The sequence below is a fragment of the Anser brachyrhynchus genome (assembly GCF_964034855.1).
Source record: "Anser brachyrhynchus genome assembly, chromosome: 6".
In the NCBI taxonomy this organism is placed as follows: domain Eukaryota; kingdom Metazoa; phylum Chordata; class Aves; order Anseriformes; family Anatidae; genus Anser; species Anser brachyrhynchus.
The window spans coordinates 10,842,952-10,870,805 of NC_137700.1; the positions used below are offsets into that span (position 1 = coordinate 10,842,952).

The 27,854-nt window shown below is 40.2% G+C and overlaps 1 long non-coding RNA gene across 7 annotated transcripts in view; it reads left to right on the plus strand.

The window, feature by feature from the left end:
• LOC308197589 overlaps positions 1–27,854 on the plus strand; it is a 455,405-nt gene that overhangs the window by 285,958 nt on the left and 141,593 nt on the right. For 2 of the 7 annotated variants that reach the window (XR_013953118.1, XR_013953119.1), the window contains exon 1: positions 25,943–25,980. The exons of 1 other annotated variant lie outside the window; for it this stretch is intronic. This is a non-coding gene — a long non-coding RNA (uncharacterized lncRNA). Of the gene's footprint in view, positions 1–24,948; positions 25,920–25,942; positions 26,042–26,987; positions 27,048–27,854 lie in introns of those variants that run through there. 4 more of the 7 variants (XR_013953120.1, XR_013953117.1, XR_013953121.1 and 1 more) reach the window with 4 other exon arrangements.

The following is a 27,854-nucleotide window of genomic DNA, read 5'->3' on the forward strand; positions in this document are numbered from 1 at the left end:
AGATGTTTTTCAGGAACATACGTGTTCCCTGTGCCACTGTCACAATCTATTCTCTCCCTGGTTGGTGACTTCCATGACCCTGCTGCAGTCAACCTGGACCTTCTTGGCAGTTTCTGAAAGGATGTGATTTACTGAAAAGATGTGACAATATATGGCATCAATTACCATAACAAAGGCTGCATCAAGTAAAAACACTTTGCCCTGTGCCATGAGTCTGAACGACAGATGGTGCTGCAGTTTGGACTGAAACACAGAGGTCCCTCAACCTACCTGCTTTTGTGTACCCAGTAGTTGGTTTAAAACCAAATCCCATTTCCGATCTTTCCCTTTTTGAGAATGGAATGACCCAGAAAATTCACTGCTGTCCTGCTTTTACTGCTTATTTACTGCTGAGGTTGTTCCAAGAAGGTGGAAGGGGTTTTGTCTGAGGAAAATATCACTAAGAGAAGATACAGCAAAGGAGCAGGACTTCCAACATAACAGCAGCCAGCTTCAGACACAAAGAAACACTGGCAGCCCTTCTACAGGGGATGACACACTTCCACCTGAAGGAGCCCCAGCCATTAAATGAGGGACAGACTGATTCGTTGTCCTACTTGCCAAATACATAGTGCCAAACAGCAACTCCTACTTGAGTGCTGCCTGTGGTTTTCCTCAGGAAGACTGAATGCAGCTCTGGCCTGGTTACTGGAAGTTGCAGGAGCTATAGAAGTGCTCCAGCAGTATGTACCCTGGATGGAAGAGTATTAGTGGAGGGGGAGCTCAATCTTTTTTTCTTTCAGTAGACTTGTGCCTGCCCTTCTTCCCCATCCTCTCAGCAGTGTGTTGTTCCAAATTATGTTGCACAATGATTCAGCGCATCTGACTTTTCCTTGTTTTATCAAAAAGTCTCACAGTCACAAATTCCGTGGTCTGTACATTCCTCAGGATAACAATATAAAACAATCTGGGAGGAAAAAAATGGGTAAATGTAATCTGCCTTGTGAATGACATATTAGCAGAATGGGAGGCATTGGATCTTGCTTTTCTTCTGCCCCACAGGGGAGAGACTAAATTAATTCATCATTTTGCTTAAGCATGGAAGAGGGCACCATTAAAGAAAGCTTAGAGGAAAGAGAATTAAAATGATAGGGCACAATCATTTTAATCATTTGGGCTCAGCTTCATAAAAAGAGGTGAAATTTCTTTTCATTGGTCTTCAGAGTGCATGGATTTCATGCATGATTCCTCATTGACTTGTCTGCTGTGCATAATTAAAAACTTGGTGATTTTTTTTTAATATGCCCTATATAATTCAGCGGAGGTTTTATTGAGAAATATTTGCAATGTTTTGGTATTTTCCTTCTATCATGTGTTTACTGTTCCCCTCCAAGAAAGCAACAATTATTTAAATAAACACGAACGTGTCCGCGTAAGCCAACCTTCCATGCAGCAATGCCAGCTGTTGCTGACCTCACAGAAAGATCTGGCAGAATCAAGAAACACATTCTTATGAAACAGAAAGGGGTTGAGAAGTGGAAGGGATAAAAAAGCAACACCAGTGTTCTACTGAAATAAAAATGTGGGTTATTGTAACAAATAAACAGAAATGGAAAGCACAGAGACAGACCTCTTTAAACAGGCAATCTGTGAACCCAGTCAGAGGAGGTGAACCTTGTCCTGCAGCAGGATTCAGATTTTCTAGTCCTCTTGCCTTCTCCTGAGACCAAGTGACAGCTACTGGTCTGTGACGTCGCTTTACCAGCCACTAAACTGGGACATGGAAATAAAAGGATTAGTTATGCAGATAACATAGTTACACAGAGGCTGGCACGGAAGATACTCCTTATGTGGGATACAATGTCCGAATCGATATGCGAACATCAGATCCTGAACCTGGATTAGTGCTGGCTTCTGTCGTTTGTTGTTTGCCACCATGAATCTTCCTCAGCAACTAAACTCTCCTAAGCAGGTTTCTGAAAAGGGATTCTCAATAAGGGGACTGTACACAGTAAGAACAACTGTGTGCAGAAAGACTGTCCCCTTGTCCCTCCAAAAAAGGGCTGGGGTACAGCCAGCCCTCCAACTCATTATCAGCTTCATTTGCCTTCCTACAAGTCAAAAGCGAGCCAGTAACTACCATATACATAAACCTTACCTGTATGGAAGTGTTAATTATGATTAACAAGTATATAAGGTTATGTGAAATATAAGGGTCAGTGTGTGCAGGGAAAAAAAAAAAAAAGGCTCTAAGATGTGAAAGGCTGATGAGAAGAGGGCCTGCTTCTTCATCAAGGATCAGAAGGATGTTAGGATGTTTAGGGCTCAGGGAAGCACCCATCAATCATTAGGTGACTCCTTTGCTACCGTGGTGAGAGTTAACATCTAGTGGCATATGCAGAGTCAAACCGGGCAGGGACAACCACTGGGAGGGGAATTAAAACTCCTCTCCAGCTAAACTAAGGTACAAGAAACCCAGTAGAACAGGTAGGTCAGTGGGGAAAGGACAGCCATGGATCTGGATGTTGCTCCTTGCAGGCTGTAATCAAGCCTGTGGCTTTTCACCCAAGGGTCTCTTGACATTGTACCCTGAAGTACAGTAGCTGTCTTGAAAACACAATTTGGATAAGAACATCAGTCAGATACAGCAGTTGACAGAAAGGTCTTTAGGATTTCATCTCAATGTAGGTGGATTTACTGTATCTTTTTCCTTTTCTGTGATGTGTGGTGTCACCAAGTAAATGTTTCAATTATTTTAGGGTAAATAAAGACTTGTCTTTCCCTTTCCCTTAATCTGACTCGCAGCACCACAAGTTCCAGGTAAGAGGGGAAAAAACAAGGCATTAAGGTCTTGGTTCCCTAATCTATCATTGTCAATGGGAGTCTTTCTTTTCATGTAAAATAATTTCAGGATCAGGCCCTAAGCTGTTGTGTCTCTGTATACAAACACATTTCTGTGTCTGTGTGAATATGCGCTGCTTTGTGGATGCATATAATGCTTTGTGTATGTATGCATATATGTGTGTATTTACATACACATTCTCACAAACACAAATATATATTTAAGATTTACTGTTCTAGAAAACCTAGTGAATAATGTAAATGATTAAAGCAGATGCCTTGCAGAAAATATTGTTCAGACCTCCTCATTTAAATTCAGCCTCTTATTCACACTTGGTAATACACTCTGCTGTATGAATTATGGATTCCTGTTTTTATCTCTCACACTACACATGAATGTTTGATAAAGATTGTTTCCAATATTATATTTTGTCAAAATGCTCATCTAAAATTCAGTCAGAAATGCTTCCTAGTAATTATGCATTGACTTAGCACTATAAAATAGAAACAAACAAAAAAAAAAAGAAAAAAAAAAAGAGAAAAAAAGAAAGCCAAATGATATTATCATTGTTTTTCCTGAATATTTGTGCTAAATAAGACTAAGACACCGACAGGATTTGCAGCCAAAATTCCTTATTTATACTCCATCCAAATGGAGCCAAGGCAGCTACAGTATGTTTTTCACACAGCTCTACAAATGCTTCAGCCTCACTGCTTTGTCTTGGGAGGAAAAGGGCTGCATTTATGCTAAATTATTCGTAATGACTTTGTGAAGTGGATTAATATCCAGAAGGGGTCTGGATTCACACTGGAGAAATATCAAATAATATCTAATTTACCTCCTTAGGGAATCAGGATAGTCTTATTATAAGGTTCCTGGGGGGGAAAAAAAATAAATAAACAAACAAACAAAAAAAGATGTATTAGTGTCCACGATAATTTTTGTATTTATTTTCTTTTGCTGTATGTGACATTGCAGATGCTGAGAAAAGATTCAACTAGAGAAAAACAAAATGTATTTTTCCATTTTATCAGGAAACCTATGTCTCGACCTATAATGCTACCCAATCTTCCCCTACTTTTGTGCAGGGTTATCTTCAATTTTAGCAGGCTGTGCTGGGGTCAGATGTCCAGAAGGAAATCTCTTTGGCTATAACTTCATTCACAAGGAAGGCAGCACAGTAGGCGTGCATTCACAGCTTGCAACAGTAGCTGTTAAGGACCTGTAACCTACAGTGTGTGTGTTTGGGGAGGGAGCATTACTTTAGATTAGCTCTAGTCTAGTTTCATGGACTGACCTCTTGTCATGAACTGGCATGCACAGGTACACTGCTGGAGTGCATTTCCCGCTTAGCTGCATTTGGAAGGAACCTATCTTGTGCTCTCTGAGAGCCAACCAAACGCAGTAAATGGGGGAAACTGGAAGACTGGCGTTGAAAGGACAAGCCTCACCACAACTAAAATGTTGTCATAGATACGCCCATTGAATCCAGCAGGCTTAGGATCTGTCTGCGGAAGAAGTTGTGAGCTTTCCTTCCCTTTCAAAAAAATTGAGTTAGGAGAGACTGAGGCACAGATCAAATGTGGTTACTGGTGTGAGCTTTCTCTGCAGGAAGCATTGTAGTCAGCTGCACAGTAACTGATGCTCTTGGTTGCACATTACTTTTGGCTGGGGAAAGCTCCTGGAAAATTGTCTATACAGGCAACATCATCATTTTAATTCTCTCTCAATTTGTGGTGCAACAAGACCAAAATCACTGGTCTCAAAAAAACTAGAGAAATTGTGGACTAGTTAGTATGGGAAGGCTGCCTTTCCCCTCTAAAGGATGAGCAGAAATAATGGATTCATTTTTGCCTTTCTATCTGCCACTCCAAAACCCTTCTGCTGCACGTTTATCTGGAGAGTAACATGTACTCATATGGTCAGCTGTGAGGAGATAAAAGCCAGTTCTCTATACAGAAAGACCCCACTTCCTTTTCCAAGTACAAATCCCATTCCTTCATTTCTGTTCACCTGCATATTCTCCTAGTGTTATTTGAAATCCTTTCATGACTGTGTTGAAAGCCTAAAATGCAGTGCTAAGAAAAAGATTGATCCATGATGGAACAGACCAATATTGACAAATTTCAAACATACTTCGTATAATGTATCACATAAAGCACATCATTATTAATCTGTCTTAGATACATATGTGTTCCATATTACCAAAGATACTAGCCATTTTCCACTCTTCATTCACAATCAGTCTTTACAACATGCTAGTGCTGTAAATGCTTTTACCCCTACTTAGCTGGTGGGAAAATGCTGTACCAGGAGTGGCTTGTCTAAGTTGAGATGTGTAGCCCACCCACAAAAAAAGTGCTTTATAGAGTAGAATGAAGTCATGAACAACCCCAAACATTTCAGCTTAATAACACGTACGACTTGTTCTGAAGAAGACAAAGTAAGAGGAGAGCACGAGTGCTCTATTTCAGTAATGGTTGGTAGCATGCTGTATGCATACCTATGAAATAAAAAAAGATAAGGTTCGTTTCCATGTTTTATATGTATCAGGCTGTGCAACTGCTATTCTACAAAGAAGGATGAAAAAAAATTCAGTCTCTCACTTCCACTTGAAGTATCACATTTCTTTCACAATTGCTGCTACATTTTCCGAAAGTTTTTCAATTCAGGTTACATTATGGTGTGTTGCCTTATAAATTCAAGCTTGTGAGTACCTAATAGAGAATGATTCCCATTTACATTTCACAGATTTCATTTGTTAATAATGGTGTTGCTGTTGTTTATTTTTATTTTGAATTGCTCTGTACAATCAGAGAAGCCCCAGACAGCTGCCATAGTTGAAAAAGAATTGCCTTTTACATCATGATAAAGTATGAAGCATTATCCTAAATGTAAGTGGCATACTTTCATAACTGGTAAGGCCTGCCTCGTTAGGAGAGGGAAACAACTTCTAGCTGTAGATTTCTTAGCTGGGGTATCTCTGTCCCACCCTCCAGTACTTCAGTCTCAAGTTCTTTCCAGGGCACTCACAAAACTCAGTCGAATCCAGCTGCTTAAAACCACTTTTTCTCTTGCTTCCCATGACTTTACACATGGGGAACCCAGGTTGAAAGGTTTCTTTAGAACCAGTGGGATTGCAAAGATGGCCTGATCACTCTTCCTTCATCAGCTGCTGCAGTGGGAAGTTCAGAAATTTCTAATACAAGGATGAGTGCTTTAGGCAATGCAATAACCCTAATGACTTTCTGGATGCAACTACAGTACAATGTATGCCTAACTCCTTTTGTATAGCATTTTATTGTAATCTCCATTATAGAAGGTATTAGCACCTTTCTACATAACAATATGATGACAGGATTTCTGCCTGTGCTTTCAGAGGCATGTCCTTCAGGGAGTGCCACAACCAACATGTTAGCAGATCTGTGTGTGAGCATACACGTGTCTATCCATCTGTTTAATAAAAGCTACACATCAGTTACTCTGGCTAAGGGAATTATTCTGCCCCATATGGCTATCACTATGACATATTTCAAGACAAAATACTACGTATTTGAAGTGTCAAGTCCTCTAAAAAAGACACACTTTGTACTAGTTTTGGATATCCGTGGATACCAGTATAGATGCCGTCAGTATCTCTTAGGAAATAATTAAGGCATGAAAATACTTAGCGAAGTCTGTACTTTCACCTTGCAACCTACAGAAGTCATCACCTCTACGTCTTAGGCCTGATCTATCCTAGTGATCTTATGGGAAAACTTCACATTAAATGGCTATTATGTTTGCTAAAGACATTATTGGCATTAATCGGCTGCCTGCTATCAAAGGAAAGGATCCCACGGCATGACACATAATGCCTAGCATGAAAATGTTTTAAGGTCAATAAATACTTGTAGTTTGGGTCTTATGTATCTGAATAGATGACCTGAATATACTCTGAAATAGAGTTCACTGACAGGGGAAAAAGACCAGGACATTCTGTTTCCTGAATCTTTTCTTAGTTGCTTCACTCCGTATTTTTCTCTTTTTCTTTGGAAGTGAGTAAAACATTTCTGGTATCAGGCCAAATCCTCAGCTGGAGTCTGTCCACACCATTCCAGTTAGTAGTAAAATGGAATTAAGGAATATTGCACCAGAAAGAATCTTGCCCCCCGCACCATTAATTTGTCCACTATATTTTTTGCATCAGTAACCATAAGAAATCATTACTGCTTCCTCTTCTGCTGCATATTTGTACAGTGGTTAAAGATGAGTTACTGCACAGTTTGGGTTAATGGAGGCATATTCCCCTGAGACATAAGTACACACTAGCTTTAAGATGGGGATGGGTACTTTATTATGGTCTATGACTGATTTCAATGCTGCTTTATCATCTGCCAGCACGCACACACAAACTAATAAGCTATTCACTGCTTTTTGCCCCTGAGGGCACCTTTCAATAAGGAAAGTCATTGATTTTTACCATCAGACACACAGACCATAAGCCATTCCCTGGATCATTCTATCCCCAGTGGTGCATTCTGCAGGGGAAACCGGTCATTTTGGTCACACGTGTGCACACGCACACATGCACACATGCTAGCCAGTAATAATCTGTTTTAGATGCTCAGATATTTATTTTGCTTGTGTTAGAAAAGCTATGTATATTAATCTTTTCTGCAATCCTGTCAGCATAATTTTTTTTTACTGTGATATAATGCTAAGGCTTCCTTTCCTTTCCTTTCCTTTCCTTTCCTTTCCTTTCCTTTCCTTTCCTTTCCTTTCCTTTCCTTTCCTTTCCTTTCCTTTCCTTTCCTTTCCTTTCCTTTCCTTTCCTTTCCTTTCCTTTCCTTTCCTTCCCTTCCCTTCCCTTCCCTTCCCTTCCCTTCCCTTCCCTTCCCTTCCCTTCCCTTCCCTTCCCTTCCCTTCCCTTCCCTTCCCTTCCCTTCCCTTCCCTTCCCTTCCCTTCCCTTCCCTTCCCTTCCCTTCCCTTCCCTTCCCTTCCCTTCCCTTCCCTTCCCTTCCCTTCCCTTCCCTTCCCTTCCCTTCCCTTCCCTTCCCTTCCCTTCCCTTCCCTTCCCTTCCCTTCCCTTCCCTTCCCTTCCCTTCCCTTCCCTTCCCTTCCCTTCCCTTCCCTTCCCTTCCCTTCCCTTCCCTTCCCTTCCCTTCCCTTCCCTTCCCTTCCCTTCCCTTCCCTTCCCTTCCCTTCCCTTCCCTTCCCTTCCCTTCCCTTCCCTTCCCTTCCCTTCCCTTTTTTCTTTTTCGGACAGCATGCTGCTAGTATATAAATCAGCAGCTGGCCATCACTGCCACTCTGTCAGGCAGTCCTAGCAGGGAGCCCGCAGACTGAATTGCAGTAATGTGTATAATTATAGCCACTGCCTCTTAGGTTACTTGTGTTTCTCCTAGGCCTGAAAGCATCTCTCTTATGGCATTCTGTGGGCCTGCCTTCAAACTTTTTTCTATTTTATAGACCACTAGTACTTAAACTTTATGACCTAGCTCACCATATTTAAGATAAAAAAGGCACAATGCAGATTATTGTGGTTCTAATCACTGCCACTGTCTTCCACTCTTGCTCTGATACTGTGCTTTAAATTTACTAATTTAGCTTCCTAAAGCTGATGAGACCAAAAGAACACAGATGCTTAGCCGGTATCAAGTGGAATAATTCAAATTTCAGCGGGAGCATACTGATGTCCTCCAGCTGAGGATCTGGCCATCTTGAAGATATTTCTCACTTCATTTACTCCCCTCGTCAGCAAGCTGTCCTTGGGAAAATAGCTGACATACCAGTTAGCCTCACCTCCCCAGCTAGAAAGATGTGAGGAGCAGAGCCAGTGCAGCAGCTCATCTTTCTCTCCTATCCCCTCTTCAGCCATGGCAAAAGCAGCAAAGGGAAGAGTTAGCTCAATTCTTGGTACCCCACGATGCTTGAGACACTGAAAGCATCCTGGTCTGTCTGGAAAAATGGCCTATAATGGCCTTCAGCTATTTTAGGTTCATCTGAAATCCTAGTGACAATTTCTTCTGGGCCACTTGGGCACAGAACACATGCTGTCCCAGAGGCTTTGCTTCCAGTGTAGGAAAGCAGTTTTTAACAGCTTTAGTGGTTCATGAAAAAAAAAAAAAAAAGGTCTTAAAGCCATATGATGTGGATTATGTTTTTTTATCTGCTCTATGTATCCCTTTAGATCAGTCCATGAACTTCACACTATCTATAGCACATCTAAACTTTAAATAATCAGAACAGATGTAGCACAGTTTAAAATGTTTTAGGCAGAAACTTTTCTCAGGTGCAAGTGAGGACTCCCTAAAATATTTTTTTTCCATAAGAAAAAGTCAACTGTATTTCTGATCAAAATACTGAAACAAAGTATTGCAACAAGATACTTGGGAGTCCTCATTCAGAGCTTTCTGGAATTCCCTTAAAGTATTTCTTAACAACCTTTAAAAGGTTTTTATTGAAAGGCCCACAACAGAAAAAAAAAAAATCTGAATGCTAGCATTACTGCAGAAAGTAAGGTACCATTTATTTTTCAGCTATCTCTAAGCATTAATCAACTAGTTTGTTGAATTATATTTCTATAACATACACAGCCTTGCTTGTAATTCAAAATATACATGTAACCTGTATAGAAATCCACAGCATTCAATTGATAACTATGCTGTCAACTTTCACATGATAACACTATGCATTGAAACAAAGCATCTTCATCCAGTCTTGGGATATACTGTTATCTTTGATCCTCGTCTTCCTGTAGGGGAAGGACTCTACATGTTAAAATGGAGGATTTGAAATATTACAATTTTTACATCATGAAAATTATTTCCTAAAATGGAGCAAAAGTTGCTTTAAAGTGCAATAAGTACATATATCTTTCAAGATGCGTTTGAAAATCCAGGCAGAAGAATGGATGTGCGGTTAATTGGCAAGTGCATCTGATCAGAAGCAGCTAAGCAGCTCACTGCACGTCCCAGTGCCATGAGGTTGCAAAATATGGTTCTAGTTATTGCAATGGAACTTTGCAATGTAGTTTTTATATACAGGTCTGACTGTGAATGTTTCCTACTGTGTCATATTACACGATCAAGTGGTCATCTCTGACCTCAAGAATTTATGGGTTTTGTAGTTTTAGTAAGGAAAATTTGAAGTTCTGTGTATTCAAGGTTGGAGGGAAGGAATAACTGGTTGGAGAGCAACTAGAAAAGAGAGATATTTGTGATGGTGGCACTGAGAAAGAGGGAAAAAATCAGAACTATCCCAGCTCATAAAATGTCAGTAGAAATCTACTTCTCCAAAGTTAATATCAAAGGATCACTATTTCTTATGACAGTGTCTCTAAGCAAAGTGGCTAAGCCTCTGATTGCTAATTAAACCATTGCAAAAAGCCCTTAAACAAAGCACCCCCATGCCTGACTAACAACTTAAATCTCAATGGCTTTCATAATTGAAAGTGGAAGAGAGTAAATTAAGAAAGTATTAGAGAGTTAATGAATGACAAAAAAAAATTATTTGGTCTGTTTATAATGGAATGAAACTCAAGGGATTGTCTCCCGTAGCCATGGGAAGGTAACAATGTAAATACCTATCAGAATATACATTTTAAAATAATGACAGCACAGCCTCAGAGCATATCCGTCCAAACAAATATCTTGTATCCTGCAAGGACAAGTTTGCCTCATTTTCTACTTTTTTTGGTCTGGAATTATAAAACACATGTTTGACTCTGGCCCGAGTTGCTTGTTAGGATCTATCTCAATGGATGTAGGAAAGATAAACATTTGAAATGCATACATTTGGTCCTCCAGCTAGGACACATGTTCCAGCTTCCCTTTCTGTGTCTCTTGTATGCACCAGAGTGAAAAGGGCTCCGGTGGCTCTGGTTAAGGTGCTCCTCACTTCCACGGAGATGTGCCGCTCTGCTCCTGAATGATGGCAGCTCTTTAGAACTCAGTTCTGGGAGGAAATGGAGAGTGATATGTGTCTTCTGAGAAAAGTCTTTAATCAGTTGTTACAACACAAGTATTACTCTTTAGGGATATTTCTAGTTGAGGTGATAAATCAGTGGCAAGTAAAATAAACATATCCTAGTGCGCACGTTCTGCTGTTAGAAAAGTGTGATGCAAAGACCACAGACTTCAGTCTCTTTTCTTCCACAGCTGAATGGAAACATAGTGGTGGAAAAACAATTTATCTAAATATGTAAATATATTGCTGTTCCCAAATAGGGATTGATCCCTTTCTCCTTCTATGATATTGCATAATCTGACTGTGATCTCCTGTTTACCTTGTCCTCCTTTACTGTCATTTTTGCCTCCTATAATAAGCATCATCAGTTAGCTCCTGCTAACCTAAAACTTTTGTGTAGAGTTAGAAAGGGCTTTGCTGCTACAACAGAATGCTTCACAATGAACCTTTGTCAGCACATTGCTACTGCTTCCTAAATAATGTCCGTGTTTGTATGTACATGTAGTTGTGGGGAGCAAGTAAGCTTTAAGGAAATGTTGGTTGTGAAATGTCTGGCTGATCTGTCAACGACACACCCGAGCAGGGAAATGGTGAGAGCTCAGGTCTGCTCTCTCATTTGTCACAGTCCAGCTGAAGCGAGGGTTTAAGATGGTGGATCCTGCCCTGACTAATAAGACTGCACATGCTACTTCCTCCCATTTTTGAGCAAACAAGGTGACAGAGAGAAGTGAGCCTCCCACTTGGATTTAATCCTCCTGAGGTGAATTTTATACACAATCCCTTGCTCAGGATGTTTCATGAGCAAAAGCTAGCCCCCACTAGATAAGCTCTTTTGACTGAAATTGCAATCAGTTTCCAAGGTCTACAGAAAAGGCATTTGGACTGAGCTGGAGAAAGATTGCATTTTACTATTTTTTCTTTCTTCCCTTCCCCTTCAAACAGCAACCGAGTACTCAGTGCAGTGGGTTTAACTTCAGTGAGGATAAAACTGCTGGAGAAAACGGTCTCACCTGAACTGTTCACCATCAGTGAGCTTTTGGATCTCAGAGAAGCCCTTTCCCTGCAGGTTGCAAAAGATGAAGGCTAACTCTTTAAGGATTACTCACTTATCAGGCTTCTGATGTCTGAGCCTGGAAAATGTGATCTGTGACCAGTGGAAAAGTGGCAGAAGATTTTCATGGAAGTTCCAGAACTGCCTTCGCTGTAGACTGTAATTGCCCTGTAATGAGTATCCTGACATCAACTGCTTTTGCACTGAGCTGCCTTTTCTCTTAAAGGGAAAAAAAAATCACCTTACTTGTGAGTTTAATTTCAGGTAGAATGCTTTGAAATTGGAAACAATATTTTCTGAAGTCTGCTTTGCATTTAAGAAAATGAATGTTTCAACATAATTTTAAACATCCCTCCTCCTCTCAGCTGCATTAAGGACTAAATTGTGTTGTGCCTTCCAGTACTGGCATGGAGTTTTCACAGGCATCAGGCCTCTTGCAGTCATATAGATTTCTTAGTAGGAAATAATCACTTATTCCTAAAGTGTGCTTGAGTTTCCTGTTAATATTTTGAAATGTTAATGTCACACAGTTGCAGAGTCAAAATCCCTATGAGACTTCAGTGGAGGTGCTTTGTAGGTAGACATTAAGACTCACAGAAATTTGATGTCAAGCTGTCAGATGTTGTAAGGTAGGATTGCTCTCGTGACTTCAGAGGAGAGATTCTGATTTACAGCTGATAAGGAGCTGGCCCCAGATCTGGAAAAGACATGGTTTGTCCTATCCCTCTGCTAATGCAGGACTGTTTCAGAAAGCTGCAATCTGAATGATATGTCAAACTATTCTTCCATTTTTCATGTGACAAAACTTCATCTGTTTTCCTGGGTGATTATTACACAGCTGAACAAGTCTCACCAGTCCTGGTGATAAGAATGACAACGTTGCAACACCAGACTGAAATTTCCTCTTTAACAATTCCATCAAATCATTTCTAGTGATCTTTCTTTCAGCTGCTCTAAGAATTCTTCAATTGTGTTGCTGAACAACACACTTCCAGAGCTGTCTTTCTCTTGCAGCTTGGCCCAGTGAACCAAGCTCAGCTAGTTTGGAAGCACCCAACATTTCCATCCATCATTTCCTTTCCATCATTTATCGGCAGTCCTGGCTATCGGGGGAGGTCCCGGTTGACTGGCGGCTAGCCAATGTGACGCCTATCTATAAGAAGGGCCGCAGGGCAGACCCGGGGAACTATAGGCCTGTCAGTTTGACCTCAGTGCCGGGGAAGCTCATGGAGCAGATTATCTTGAGGGTCATCACGCGGCACTTGCAGGGCAAGCAGGCGATCAGGCCCAGTCAGCACGGGTTTATGAAGGGCAGGTCCTGCTTGACGAACCTGATCTCCTTCTATGACCAAGTGACGCGCTTGGTGGATGAGGGAAAGGCTGTGGACGTGGTCTACCTTGACCTCAGTAAGGCTTTTGACACCGTTCCCCACAACATCCTCCTCAAGAAACTGGCTGCTCGGGGCTTGGACTGGCGTACGCTTCGCTGGGTTAGAAACTGGCTGGATGGCAGGGCCCAGAGAGTTGTGGTGAATGGAGTCAAATCTGGTTGGAGGCCGGTCACTAGTGGAGTCCCCCAGGGCTCGGTACTGGGGCCGGTCCTCTTTAATATCTTTATTGATGATCTGGATGAGGGCGTCCAGTGCACCCTCAGTAAGTTTGCAGATGACACCAAGCTAAGTGCGTGTGTCGATCTGCTCGAGGGCAGGAAGGCTCTGCAGGAGGATCTGGATAGGCTGGAGCGATGGGCTGAGGCCAACTGCATGAAGTTCAACAAGGCCAAGTGCCGGGTCCTGCACCTGGGCTGCAACAACCCCAAGCAGAGCTACAGGCTGGGAGATGAGTGGCTGGAAAGCTGCCTGGCCGAGAAGGACCTGGGAGTATTGGTGGATAGTCGGCTGAATATGAGCCAGCAGTGTGCCCAGGTGGCCAAGAAGGCCAACGGCATCCTGGCCTGTATAAGAAGCAGTGTGGCCAGCAGGTCGAGGGAAGTGATTGTGCCCCTGTACTCGGCTCTGGTGAGGCCGCACCTCGAGTACTGTGTTCAGTTTTGGGCCCCTCGCTACAGGAAGGACATGGACGTGCTCGAGCGAGTCCAGAGAAGGGCGACCAAGCTTGTGAGGGGTCTGGAGAACAAGTCTTACGAGGAGCGGCTGAGGGAGCTGGGCTTGTTCAGCCTGGAGAAGAGGAGGCTCAGGGGCGACCTCATCGCTCTCTACAGTTACCTGAAAGGAGGCTGTAGAGAGGTGGGGGTTGGTCTATTCTCCCACGTGCCTGGTGACAGGACGAGGGGGAATGGGCTAAAGTTGCGACAGGGGAGTTTTAGGTTGGATGTTAGGAAGTATTTCTTTACCGAAAGGGTTATTAAGCATTGGAACGGGCTGCCCAGGGAGGTGGTGGAGTCACCATCCCTGGAGGTCTTTAAAAGACGTTTAGATGTAGAGCTTAGGGATATGGTTTAGTGGAGTACTTAGTGTTAGGTCGGAGGTTGGACTCGATGATCTTGAGGTCTCTTCCAACCTAGAGAAATCTGTGAATCTGTGAACACATTTACCAGTGTCCATGAGGTTCTCGGACAGCATGTAGTGTATGCCAGGGGCAGGTCACGTTCCTGTGGTGTGGCATGGTTATGCCTGTTGCAGTTTCTCTATTTATAGTCTTTGCTGTGTGCAAAATGTATCTGCAAGGAATCTCTGGAAGTAGTCCTACACACGAGAAAGAGGGTAAACAATAAAAAATAATAAACACAAATCAGTTTAAGGCACTTCCAGCCCTTCTTCAAACACGTGGCCTTGCCCAAACACCATAACTGTGAGATGTCTGCTCACAAAAACAGAGTTAAGAGAGGTCAAAAATGCTTGAAAATGAATGAATCCAGGCTTTGCTGGGTAGGTGATAGAAGTATTTGTGCCTGACTGAAAACTGGAAACAGATGCTCTGTGCAAACAAACTTTTGTGCTTCAGATTTAACAACATCAGAAAAAATATTTCAGCCTGTGAAATGGTACATTCAGAGAAAATTGCATGTCACATTTAAGTTGTGTTTTCAGTGCACCAGCTTACATTTCTGCCAGAAGCTTTCTGTCCGTGCCATAGTATGCTTCAATAACAGTGGGTGTCAATGTGACACAAAGAGCAATGCTGCTCTTCTAAGGGACCCTGCCTATAATGTAAAGGAAAGAGGCCCATGCATCAGCACCAGGACTTTGTGAGACACAGACTGTGAGGTAGCCAGTCTGATCCAGCAGTTACATAGTTCTATATAATCAGAACAACATTCTGTATTGTACTGACACCCCCCCTACAGTCCATGAAGAAGAGCTTTTTTTGCTCTGGTCAAGAATTTCCAGGTAGTTTTCAAGTGTAACAGCAAGTCAACAGCCCAGGAGCAACAAGGGATCCAAAAGCCTTCCCTGAAGTGGGAGATTGGAAAGAAACTTGCAGCTTGTTCAAGGGAAAAAAAAAATCCATCTCCTAACAACTTATGGTTGTGATTGTTCTGATTTTTCCTGGCTTTCAGTGTCTCCAGTGACTTTAATTTGACTTTTCCATGTGGTGCACACACTGGGCTCTATTTTTCTTTTTAAAAATGGGGCTGTTCGTGAGGCAGGTTTTCCCAAACACTTGCAGTTCTTCTTAGTAATCAGTCACCCTCAGATGAATATTTTTAATTATGAGCTTCTGGCAAAATAACAGGCTTATGGAAATAACATATTAGGTCATCTTGTGCAACTCACTGGCAAAACAGGATTGTTTGCTATAGGACATCTTCTAGTGCTTTGTCCTTTCCATCCTAAATTAATAAAGCATAGTGGATTATTTCACTTCTCTTAAGTGATTGTCTTAAATACTGATCTTGGGACTTATTTATTTTTTGTGATGTTCGTGAACCCAAACATGAAAATGTTTAAAATTGTTTTCTTATTACAATTATGTGATGCTACAAAGAAAAAGCAAACAGCTGTAGATGTGTAATGGTTCTTGCTAGGATAGTCATTTTTATTACAATATCACAATATTAAGGTTTTATTTCTTGCTCACTTGTACTACCTTTTGGCTTATTAGAACAATTTAATGCAGATTTTGAACACCATTTAATAATTCTAGGGCTGTCCACACTGTGGTGATTTCAACACCCTAAGGCAGGCTTTACTTTTTCTTTCTTTTTTTTTTTTAAGTCCAATATTACAATTTCCATTTCATAAGGCTCAGAAATCTTAGTTCTACTGGCAGTTTTGACTGACATTAGTGGGAGAAGACCCCATCTGCACAGTGGGCACTTTTGGGAATAGTCCCTATCACCTTCCTGGTAGTGTGCTTTTCTCCAGGTTCATTGTGCCACTGTTGTGCAGCAGAGTAACCCCTCTGGGTAGGGTATCCCTTGTCATTTCATTCCAGGAATTCTCTTGGAATTCCAGGAATTCTGTGTGGTAACATAACCATGGTATTGGAGTCTTCTTTATCTTAGCCTCTGAGCAATCTTTGTTTCAATCTTCACAAAGGAAAAGCCTTTTTGTTGTTGTTCTTATTGGCTTACAATTTTGTATTTGTTTTGTCTGTCAACAGAGAGAAAAGGAGAATTCAAAATATTTTCATGGATTGATAAATTACTCATTATTTCAATCAAAAACAAAGGATCTACAAGTTGTTTGTGAATGATGCAACCCATTTCAGAGTAACTTTTTAAAGTTAGTGATGCTAGCTGCAATTGTTTCCAAGTGTTCACTACATGAATGTTAAATTTTCAGTGTAAATGTACTGCCAGGAAAAAATAAATAAAAAATCCAGCTAAAATGAGGAACCCATTTATTAGGCACATGGGCTCTTGGAAAGGTGAAACCTGACCCAGAAGTAAGGACTAGGTATGCTTTTTTTTCCTATTCTAATGCGTTTACCTACTTTTTACCTCTTTACTGGATTAGTTTTACTTTCCCTGATGGTTTTTCTGTTTCTGTTTTCACTCCTACTCTTATATTTCACTTCTTTATTCTTCTTTTTCTTCTTCATTAAGGATTGCATAAATTTGATGCACGTTTTATCTGAGCTCCTGAACATCACACCCAAATGAGTTTAGAAAGGCACAGAAAAGTTACAGTCTCTAATCAAGAGAAGGGAATAAATGATTGGTGCATGTAAATTTGTGTAGCTTCATGAAATGAAATGAGGTTGTTGTGCTTCCTATTTTTAAGAATGTTGATTCTAATTTCAGGTTAGGTAGCAGTGTTCACCCTGAATTCATCCTTGAATTAAAGACATGGATTTATACTAAGGTCAGATTTCAGCCTATATGTCTTTAGAGTAGATTGGCTTCTCTCTTTGTTTGTGAGGAATCCTTTGTATTTCCTCATTTTCCCCTATATTTTCCCTACGTTAAATTCTACTGGGAGATTTTGCTTGCCATCATGAGAAGTGTTGGACTGGGAAAGTAAACTTGTGCCAAATTATTGGTGATACAGCACTGTGCCAGATCATACACTATTTCTACCAGAGGCCGCATCTGGTGCTTTCCCTTGCTGGTTCTGCTGGTTAGCTAGACAGCTCTGATTCATTTTCTATTATTGTCTTTAGGGCAAGATACATCCTCTCCTGCTCCCTCTTGAAAGCTTTGTGTCTGAAAATAATTGCAAGAAGGTTTTAAATTAGAGGTTCCTAAATAGAAGTTGATTTTCCAGTAGCTTGAACTTCGATTGATTTTATCCTTGAACTTATTAAATAGCCAGATCAAAAATTGTTTAGTCCTTATTTTTGACCTAATAGCTATATCTCAGCTAGAGTCAGGTCCCAGCTGGAAAAAATCTCACTAGCACCACTGAACATTGCACAAAATCCTGACAACATTTTCCATGACACAAATCTATATGTATGAGTTTCAGGCTTTCCAGTTAACAACAAGTGCCTATGCTCTTTCTACTGAAACTCTGTAATTGAACTTCTGCAGTTCTCTCACTGGAGAGAGTACAAAAAATATATTCAGTGCAGTCAGAAAATAGAGTTGTTCCTCTTCTCTTCTCTTCTCTTCTCTTCTCTTCTCTTCTCTTTCTCTTCTCTTCTCTTCTCTTCTCTTCTCTTCTCTTCTCTTCTCTTCTCTTCTCTTCTCTTCTCTTCTCTTCTCTTCTCTTCTCTTCTCTTCTCTTCTCTTCTCTTCTCTTCTCTTCTCTTCTCTTCTCTTCTCTTCTCTTCTCTTCTCTTCTCTTCTCTTCTCTCTTTTCATTTTATTTTATTTTCATGCAAGAATTCATCTTTTATAGTCAGGGTGGGGTCATTGGTAGGCTGACAAACAAGGATTAGACTTTATTTTCAAATTTCTTCTCTTTTTGTTTTCTTCCTCTTTGGACCTTAATGGTTACCTCTGCAATTTGTCTAAGACATCTGTGGCTCTTAAATAATTTAAAATGATATGAATATTGTGTAGGTCTGAATCCCACATTGGTCTTTCATAGCTGAATAACTGGATATAAATGGTAGTCCATTTCTTTCTGCCATATCTGTAAGAATGGGGTCTGGTATCGTAAGATTTCTTGTGAATACAATCATGTGAGTGTCTGCCCTTTGCAGACATTGGTATAAATACATTCTAACTACAAAAAGTGCAAGAAAATGGGGAATGACATCCTACATGTCACAAACTATTGCGAACCTTCTTGTGCTACTAAAAAAATTTCAGCCTAGTTGTGTCCCTTGTGACTTGGGGCTGCATCTTCCTCCTGGATTAAATCTGCTGACTTAAATAAAAAAATAAAAATAAAAGCTTCTCTAAAAAAGGATGATGGTAAGTGAATGCAGATTCAGTAAAATGTAAAACATTAGTAGGTCAATAATTTGCATTGGTTTATAGACAGACACTTTGAAGGTCGTCTGTATTATGTCCATTCTGGATTAATACACAAAAGGATGAATACAGTAAGTGCCAACAATATTAAGTAACCTTAATATGCTGCTCTTCTCATGTGGGAGAAGTATGAAAGCAATCACAGCCACATAGCATCCTGGTTCATTTCTTACAGAATATGGAGCAGACAGGACTAACCCTAGATACTGCAAAAGCTCATTTAGAGTCTGTGACAGCACTGGACAGCCTTATTCTAGAAATCATGAGAAAGTGTTAATTTAACATAAATCTAAGCTTTCGAAATAATTTAAGTATAATCAGGAGTCCATAAGTGGAATTCATTGAGGATCATCTATCATTATGTTAAAAGCAGACTATGCAGAGATCAGAAGCACTGGTTGTCCCAGTGCCCTCCCTTTCACCCCTAGCATCAAGCTCTATTGCACATTAAGCTTCTTACAAGTCTTCTGTATTTTTCAGCTGTTGGTCCTGTTACAAATATATCTCTGCTTTGTAATGTCACAACCAACTCTTCTCTGCAAAGAAAGCCTGTCAGGCCTTCTCAGCGTTCCTTCTGTGCATTGTGCTTGCAGACACTGGCAAGAGCAAGGAAAAGATCTAGTAAATGGCTTTGTGTGAAGCAACGACTGCAAGCACATTAGTCGTAATTATTAGTACTCTCTTTGCTTTTCTATATAGATTCAGAAAATCCCCCATAAATTTGATTTGCTCAGACACCTTGCTTGCCAATTAAAGAATATTCTTTCTGTACAGTTGGTGTACGAAATGCTTACTAGCATGAAAGTTTTGTGAATAAAATGAAAAAAGTTAGGTTTCCTGGCATGGAATAGAACCTCTAAATAACTCAGTCATCCTTGCCGGTGAAACATATCTGCAGCATCCTTCAGATAGTTTGTAAGGTAACAGTGGAACATTGGTCACAAGCAAACCTGATATGTTTCTCTATGTCCAGTCATAGAAAGCCAAACAATACAGATCTTCAGTTACCTATTTTTATAAGAATGTTATACCTAGACATTTGAGAAGAAATCACTATTAAGCAAAGTGCCAGCAGATGGCATTGAAGAATATGTGTCATCATTCCTGTTTCTTGTAGAAATAACATTTCATGTTACCATGTACTGAAAATTGCTTCATCTATATACATCTCCTGTGCGATGTATGTAGTCCATGAAATAGGCCAGTTTACAGCAGCTGGGTACTTGGTTTTAGATGCCAAAACATTTAGAAGGCTGTAAACTCTCTTTATGTGCTAAAGCCTTTATTTATCAGATACTTCTGGACATATCAGTCGGACAGAGAAATCCCGACTAGATTGCCATCAGTAACTGAGAACCATCACAGTGGCACAGGTTTTTCCTTGGTGTCTGCCATGCTTGCGTGCTGTTGGCCCCACTCCTGGTGAATGACTATTAGTTAATAGCTCTGATATCCCTTCTAACGATGCTTACTCCCAGTTATGTTTTTACCACTTCCAACCTCCTTTAGCAGGATGAGCATGAAGGGAAATAAAAGCAAAGGGAAAGTAGGTATATTTAAGAAAGACAAAAGAAAAGGTAGACAGTGAGAAAAAAAGAAATGCAGAAACAAAAAGCAGAATGATAAGTAGCAGAGCAAAGACACTGAGATCATGAGGATTTAGTCAGAGATCTCATTTTGATTATGAAAAGCAGCTGAGTTTTAACTTCGATTGTTTTTTAGGTAGTAAGACTTAGCAAAGTCTGATCTACATTGATTCCATTTTGCCATCAGTTCCAGTCAAGGGATGAAGGACTGAAGACAATATACAAGAAAAGGGAAAATACAGAAATTAATAGGGTAAATTCTTTAGATGGTTGGAGAGTTGGGAAACATAATCGCTTCAAGAAAATACCTTTGGAGATACTTCCTACTGTTGCTCTCCTTTTGGCTTGCCTTTCTAGACATATCTCTCCCACTCCCTATATGTGCCTTTTTTTCTGTTTTGATTCTTTCATTCTCCCTTTTTCCCCTCTTTCCCCCCCCTGTTTTGCAGCTGTCTCTTTTTCGTTGAAGGTAAATAGACAGGATCTCCATTTTCTGTTAGATATGTTTCTCCAGATTGAAAGTTTTCTACAGCTCCACTCTGAATTCAGTTGTGAAAGGCTTCAAATATTCATCTTTCCATAAGTGGAGAAGGTCTTAACAGAACACTGTAGACAGAGAAATCAAAGGCTACTGCCTGTGTTTACAGGCTGTAATAAAAGGAAAATATCTGCTGATTCCTCTCCATGTTTAATGGTGGTGGGTGATTTCTTCCTCCTTTTCTGAATTTGAATGGTTTTCAAATGCCAAATCAAACACCCATCTAGTGACTGTGCAAAGATGTATACGTGACACAAGAAGCCACCTGCAGATTGCTTTAGTTTTTACTCAAATAATATTGAGAGGACGAGTTGCCCAATGGGGAAAAGGAGACAGACTAATTAAGAAATGTCACGTTTCTTTTCCTTGACTTAAAATTCTTCATAGATTTTTTTTTCCTTTTTAAGCACTTCGTAAGACCCCAAGCTTGCTAAACTTATAAAACTTTTTTTCTTCTTTTTTTTTTTTTTCTGGATGTTCTAATTAGAATATTTCCCATTCCAGCTAATGACAAAAGAAGTATTTGGCCTATGGTTGGTCTTCATAACCATCTACCTAACTGAGGGATATAAAATTGTGAAGTTAATTTTAAATCTTTCTTGTTTCATCTATGGTATTTTATAAGAAAGAGAAGGAAATCCCAGTAGTTATACAGCACAGCATCATTCAGCAAGCAAAGGTGTGAAGTGTTGGATTTATTGCGGTTTTTCATACAGAAAATCAAGCTGGCATCTTTAATGCAGACACAGATGTCAGACATCTTGTGAAGAGAACCAACATGCTGCAGTGTGATTTACTTGGCAACGTAGTGCAGCAAAAAAAGGGGAAATTGTTTGGCTGTAGAACAGACAATTGATTTGAATGTACCTCCTAACCAAACAGTAGCACTGCACTGATTATGTTATCATGAGTTCATCTTCCTCCCAGAGAGCACGATGTCCCCCCGACTCCATTTCACACTGATTACTTGTTTTCACCGTTGTCACCCAATGACCTTTCTGTCCAGTCTTGTAGTGCCAACAGGGGTGATTTTTTAAAACATATTTTCAGTGATTGAGCAATATGTTAATTAGAACACACACAATATGTTTTTGACCTCATATAGGGGGCCAGTGAGAATAAAAAAAAAAAAAAAAAAAGATCAGAAAAGCTTAAATAACATTACCTACATTACTGCATATGGAAATGTTAAGGAATATATATTTGTTTATTCACTTCCAAGTCCGTCCATAAGGAACAGAGCACAGTAATCTATCGTGATTATCTGCTTTTATTTATCTTAGTAAAATGTTTTCTGTACAGACAGTTGGGTCTGCAGCTTCTTTGCTCATCCTTTGGCCGAACCTCACTTCTGCATGTGGACAACAGTTCCATCAAATTTCAGAGCTTCTTTTTCAGTGTCATGTTTGACTTGTCTTGTGTTCTTCTGGTGCAACATGTCAGGGCCTTAGCACACACAGTTAGCATCATCTCTCCCTTCAAGGGTTCATGCGCTGAATGCAGCTCAGCCGCCTGCCACCAGCCAACTGCGATGGTGACCACTGGAAGGATGCGCTGCAGCATTGAACAGCAGCTGAAGGCATGACTCCATGCTTGTGCCAAAGGCTACCTCTCAAGTCAGCATGAAATATGACCCACCAACCACCACTCTAGAGTGGTCAAATGACTTCACGCGTTGAAATGTCAGAACCTGAGAAGAGCCATGTTGAGCCAGGATACTAGAAAGGACTAAATGGGATTTTCATTTGCTGCCAAAAGCACCATTAGCACCTACAGAAGAAAATGAGAACAGAGCAAGCAAGTGTTCTCCAAACTCTCTCCGAGCCTTCAGCAATTTGCAGATAAGAAACCTTCTGAGATGAAATGTTTTGCTTTCCTCTTCAATAGCTCTTGATGGATTTTTCTTCTGAGTTTATCATTTATTAAACAAATGTAAATTTTAACACCTACATTGTCCTCGTTAGGGCTTCCACAACTTAACTCTGCTGAGTGACAAAATACTACTTCTTACTTCTAAACCTTCTATCTGCTGGTTTCATCTGATGCCCTGTAGTCTTTGTAATGGGGAAAAACAAAAAAAAAAAAAAACAGTGAATATTGAGTGTCTGTTTACTCTCTCCATTCCACTCATGTTTTAAATATCTCTATCATACGCCCACTCAGCTGTCTCTTATCCAGGTTGAAGAGCTGTATTCATTACTTGTATGAAAACCATTCCACCTCTTAAAACATCTTTCTCTACCTTTTTCAGCTCTAGTCTGTATCTCATTTTGAGTTCAGGACATGAGAACTTGAAATGTTAAAAACATTAACTTGTTTCATATCCACAGTTATATTACATACAAACTGTAGCAACAATAATACAAAACCAGGCATGAAGGTTGCAGTAGATCTGAGTAATCCAGAGTTATGACTTCTGGGATAAATCCATAGGCCGTTACATCTTGGACTTGTTAATTTGTTATTTTATGCTATGTTATGTTATTTATGTAATTTTATTTTGTTTACACTAAGCCTTTTTCTACCACTCTAACAGCTCATATCTCATTTTAATTGCAGTACCTATTTTTGATTTTATTGTATATTTTAATCTCCATTTTGCCCTACAAGCACGGCTCCAGAGTGCCTCCAGCACCGACAGTTTGGCTCCTTTCAGAAGCCATAAAAATTCCATCAGCTCATAACGGCCCTATCAGCCCCAGAACATCCCACTGTTTTCTCCTACCTTTTCTGTCTTCTGTACAAAGAAACCTGTACAATTCAATTGGCTAGACTTGGACTGTTGTGTGTGATGGATCTGCTCTTAGGAAATGCCAGCAGGTAATTCTGATCTCATGTAAGATGGGTGAGAAGCAACATTTCTTCCACATATTCTAAAAGGAGTTAAAAATATAAAGGAAAGGTTTTTCAGTGTACCTAGGGAATATGGGGGCAGAAATCCCAACAAGACATCAAAGAAGTTTGTCCTCCTAAACTCCCTTGAATGCTCCTGAAACCCCCATCCTCAAAGCTTCTTTTAGCTGCCTGCCCTCTGAGGCAGGATGATAGGTATGCCTCAGCAGTGGCAGTGTGTTGTTCTCTTTGTGATCCTGGAAGAGAAAACTGCATTTGAAACATATGTAAATGGACTCCCTTAAATCGCTGCCTGCATCAAAAGATTGGAGCAACCCCCTCTTCTGCCTTCTTGTTCTATCCCAAAATGACCATGGCACAACAGAAAACCCATGCTGGATGCTCTGAGGAATGACAGAGCCAAGGAGGATTTTCACCAGCTGCTTCACAGGCATAAAAGCAGCTGGAATTACTGTACATTATGGAGTTAAGCATTGTGACTGTACCTTCCCCGCAAAAGGATCAAACCTGGTGAGAAACGGTCTACAATCTAAGAGTTTTTCCAGATGGGAAAAGGAGACACAGCGTGATTTAAGTGGTCACCCAAGGACAGAAAAAGAAACAACGGCCAGTGTGTTAGCTTGAGACTTGCAGATTTAATTCAGTGCTTTGTCAGATGCTTCTGAAAGTCAGTGTGCTTTACATAGAAAATTGTATTTCTCTGACAGTAGTGTGAGATAATTACATAGAAAGTTTTGAAGTGCTCCAGACTGTTGTACTGGTGTTCTGGGCACAAAGCTAAGAGGAGAGGAAGAGGAGTCAGGCTGGAGGTTCCTGAGTCGTGGATGGTTACCTTAGCTACCTGTTATCCCTCTTCCCTTCCCTCCCTGTAATTACTGTTTGTGACCTATGACATATGATGTAATTACTGTTTTATTGACACGGGAGCTTAAGCTCAGGCTCTTTCTAAGGGTGAACCTGAATGTTTGGAAAGGCTTTTCTGTTATCTTCCCCTTTTTGATAGGAAAATGAGAGTACTAGGAATGAAAACTCTGAGCTCCCATGCAGTGGGACTTAAGTTGTCTCAAAAAAGCTGTCTTTCTGTGGTGATAATACAATTTCTAAGGAAAACCATACAAAGAATCTAATAGTTCTTGGGTATATGGAGAAAAAGAGAGGGGTGGAGACACAGGAATAATAATAATAATAATGCAACCTTCCATTTTCTAACATGGGCAGTTGGCCACACTGTGTTTTTCCAATTAAGATGATAGCATCTGGACTACTGTAATCCTTAAGGTTGTAAACTGTGTCATGTTGCCCTCTCCAGAGTGGATTCATCAGTCAGCTGGCAATAATTTATCTGATAAAAAAGAAAGGCACTGCCTATAATTTTACTGTAGGGTGGTTTTTTTTTTTTTTTAAATCTCACTTGCACTGAGGGAAATAATTTGTCTAAAGCACCAGACTTGAAGAAAAAAAAGAAAATCAAGAAAACCTTTTCCTTCATCCTCCCTTGCCTGTTCAAAAATACCTAATACAAAGGAGTTAAGATGAGGATTCAATGATTTTAAGGTGAATTTTTTCACCCTCTGTATTGGACTGTTTATTATACACTGGAGTTTATTTATACAGTACAACTTTGGAAGGGAAGAGCAGCATGGCACGTGGGGCTGTACGACAGCTGCCACCAAGATAGGTAGGGCAGGGGGATAGCAGGGAAAAAAAGGCACCAGCAGTAGTGAGAAGAGATAAGAAGGAGGAACTTAAAAGAAACTAAGAGCAACTGAAATGAACTTCACTGGCTTCAATCTCCCTGGTCTTTTCTTTAGCATCTAGCAGAACTTTTGCATTAGAAACCTGAATGTAATGTTTTTATCCTACAAAAGCATAATGCTCACTGCAAAACAAGAACTGTGCTTTTGGGTGCAAATAAGGGTTGGTGCTGACTGTTTTCACACTGCTTGTCTGATGCTCATTTAAAAAAAAAAAAAGAGGAGTTTATCAATATTTTTGACATCTCTGTAAAGTTATGATTTTTTTTTTATTTCTTCCAACTCATTTGTGTCAGAAGTTTAAAAACAAAGTTAAAAAACAAAGTTTTAAGTTTTACCTGCTAACTTTACAGGGGATACCTGACATACATAAATATACAGAAAGACTGTGGAAAAAGCAGTCATGAGAGTAAGAAACCAAGGACTGTCTTATAGAGCTAACAAACCTTTCCTCAGACACGCTCCTTCTTTGAGCCTTGTGTAATGGGAATGCTAAAATGGGAATACGTGACACCTGCTCTGCACAGGTGTAAGAGGTAATAAAAGCAATGAAATCAACCCCCCCCCCCTTTGTCCATGCTTTTTCTCAGGACTCAGGTAAGCAGAAGTTCCTGAGATAATGGAAGTGGAATAACAGCTAAACTCTTCTCAAACCTTGGTGGGTTTTCTGTGTTTTTTTTGTTTGTTTGTTTGTTTTTATAATGTGGGGTAAATTTCAAATCGTTCCTTGGTTTTCTTAGTGAGGCCTAGTATTTTTTGGATTGGGAAAGAGAGAGCTTAATTTTTTTAATCATGAAACTTACAGTTCTCTCCAGACTTTTCTGGCTTGGTTTGCAGCATTATGTTGAGATCCTCCACTCTTGTGTGAGCCCCAAATGCAGAATAAAATATCCTGATATCAGTACAACTTCCTTGAAGTTTCCCAGGGAGATGCAACATTTGCTTAAAAAGTGTTTTTGAAAAATGCAGTAAATTGCTAAACTCATCCTTAAAACAGCCTGAGAAAGGCAGATAAGACCATGATTTAACATCCTTCTGTGCAGTAGATAACTCTGACCAAAAAAAGCATGATCAGCCTTCCCTCCAGTCAGGCAGTGCTAGGTTTGGTGAATCAGTCCTAGCCCTACTTATGACAATATTTTTCCTGTAGCAGAGGCTAATATTCTTCTTGAGGAGTTACACAGGCACAGTAGACACCTCATAAACTTGGCAAGAGATATAGGTAACACTGCTGCTTCACCAGGATATAGGTGGAGCTTCTCTTCTAGTTCATAATTCTCACCTGTAAGAGCCACCATAAAGAGGCCTGTGCAATACCTAGAAGCTTTCGTGTTGGTGTCCTGGATGAGTGAACCATGAGTGGCTCTGAACCCTTGGTTCCCAGGTGGTTCTTAAAAAAAAAAAAAAGTGTGAATTGACAGCATCAAGCTGACTCACGTTTATCTTTGTTATGCATTGGTACTCCAGCCTCACAGCTAATCTGAGTACGTTTACTATCTGAATTAGTTTAGTATTAAAAAATGAGTCAAGATTAGGGCAAACCCCAATTAATCTCTCTTCTTCTCTCTCCCTGCCACTGATAGCAACCCATTTGCCTTTTCTAGGTGGCTTTTAGCTAACAACCTGCTGAGTTTCCTTTTGGTGTAGCTGGAATCCATAAATAGGTGAGAATTACATAAAAATACTCCTAATGAGTTAGCACATGCAACACACAAAGAACAAAAGCCTGAGCAGAAAATATACTGTTTCTGTAAACAAAAAAGTATGGATTGGTTAAGAGCAAGGAGCAATCAGTGTTTAAGAAACCACGATGTGCAGAGTTACTGAGAGGAGCTTTGCCTCGCTAATAGGAAACCTGCAGCTTCCCAGTGAAACCTGTGGTTTCCCAGGTGAACTTATCCAGTAAACCAGGTATGGGTGCAGTCCTGCTGTGCCAAGGGTTTTTGGGGAATCAAGAGCAGTAAGTAATCATTCCCTGGAGATTCTTGTTCTTAATCAGTGATGAAATAAAAGTTTAGCTATATATATAAATTCCTACCACTTTAAGTGCCCAAGATAACAAAGGGGCTGTGCTTCTTTACCCCAGGCAAGACTTTGATATAATAATTTTGGGAAGCTTCCTGTTTTTCACATAGAGTTCTGTATTATGTAAAGGGAGTGGTATGAGTGTTACCTGGCCTGATTTCTGCATGTAATTAATTGACTTCACCTTCTTTCTCTGTGTGCAATTCCACGTGCAAAAGGGTATTTCAAATCACAGCCAATTGTTGAGAAGACCTTCCATGGAATCTCATTTAAAAAAAAAAAAAAAAAACACGAAAAAACCTCAAGTACTTCCATTTTCATTTATGTCCACGTTATGTAATTGTAAAGCTTTTAAGCAAGCCAAGTGCTATTTTTCTACTGAGCCTTGAAATCACAAGCATTCTGTTTTTTTCAGAAACATCAAAGTTCCTACATCATTTCCATAA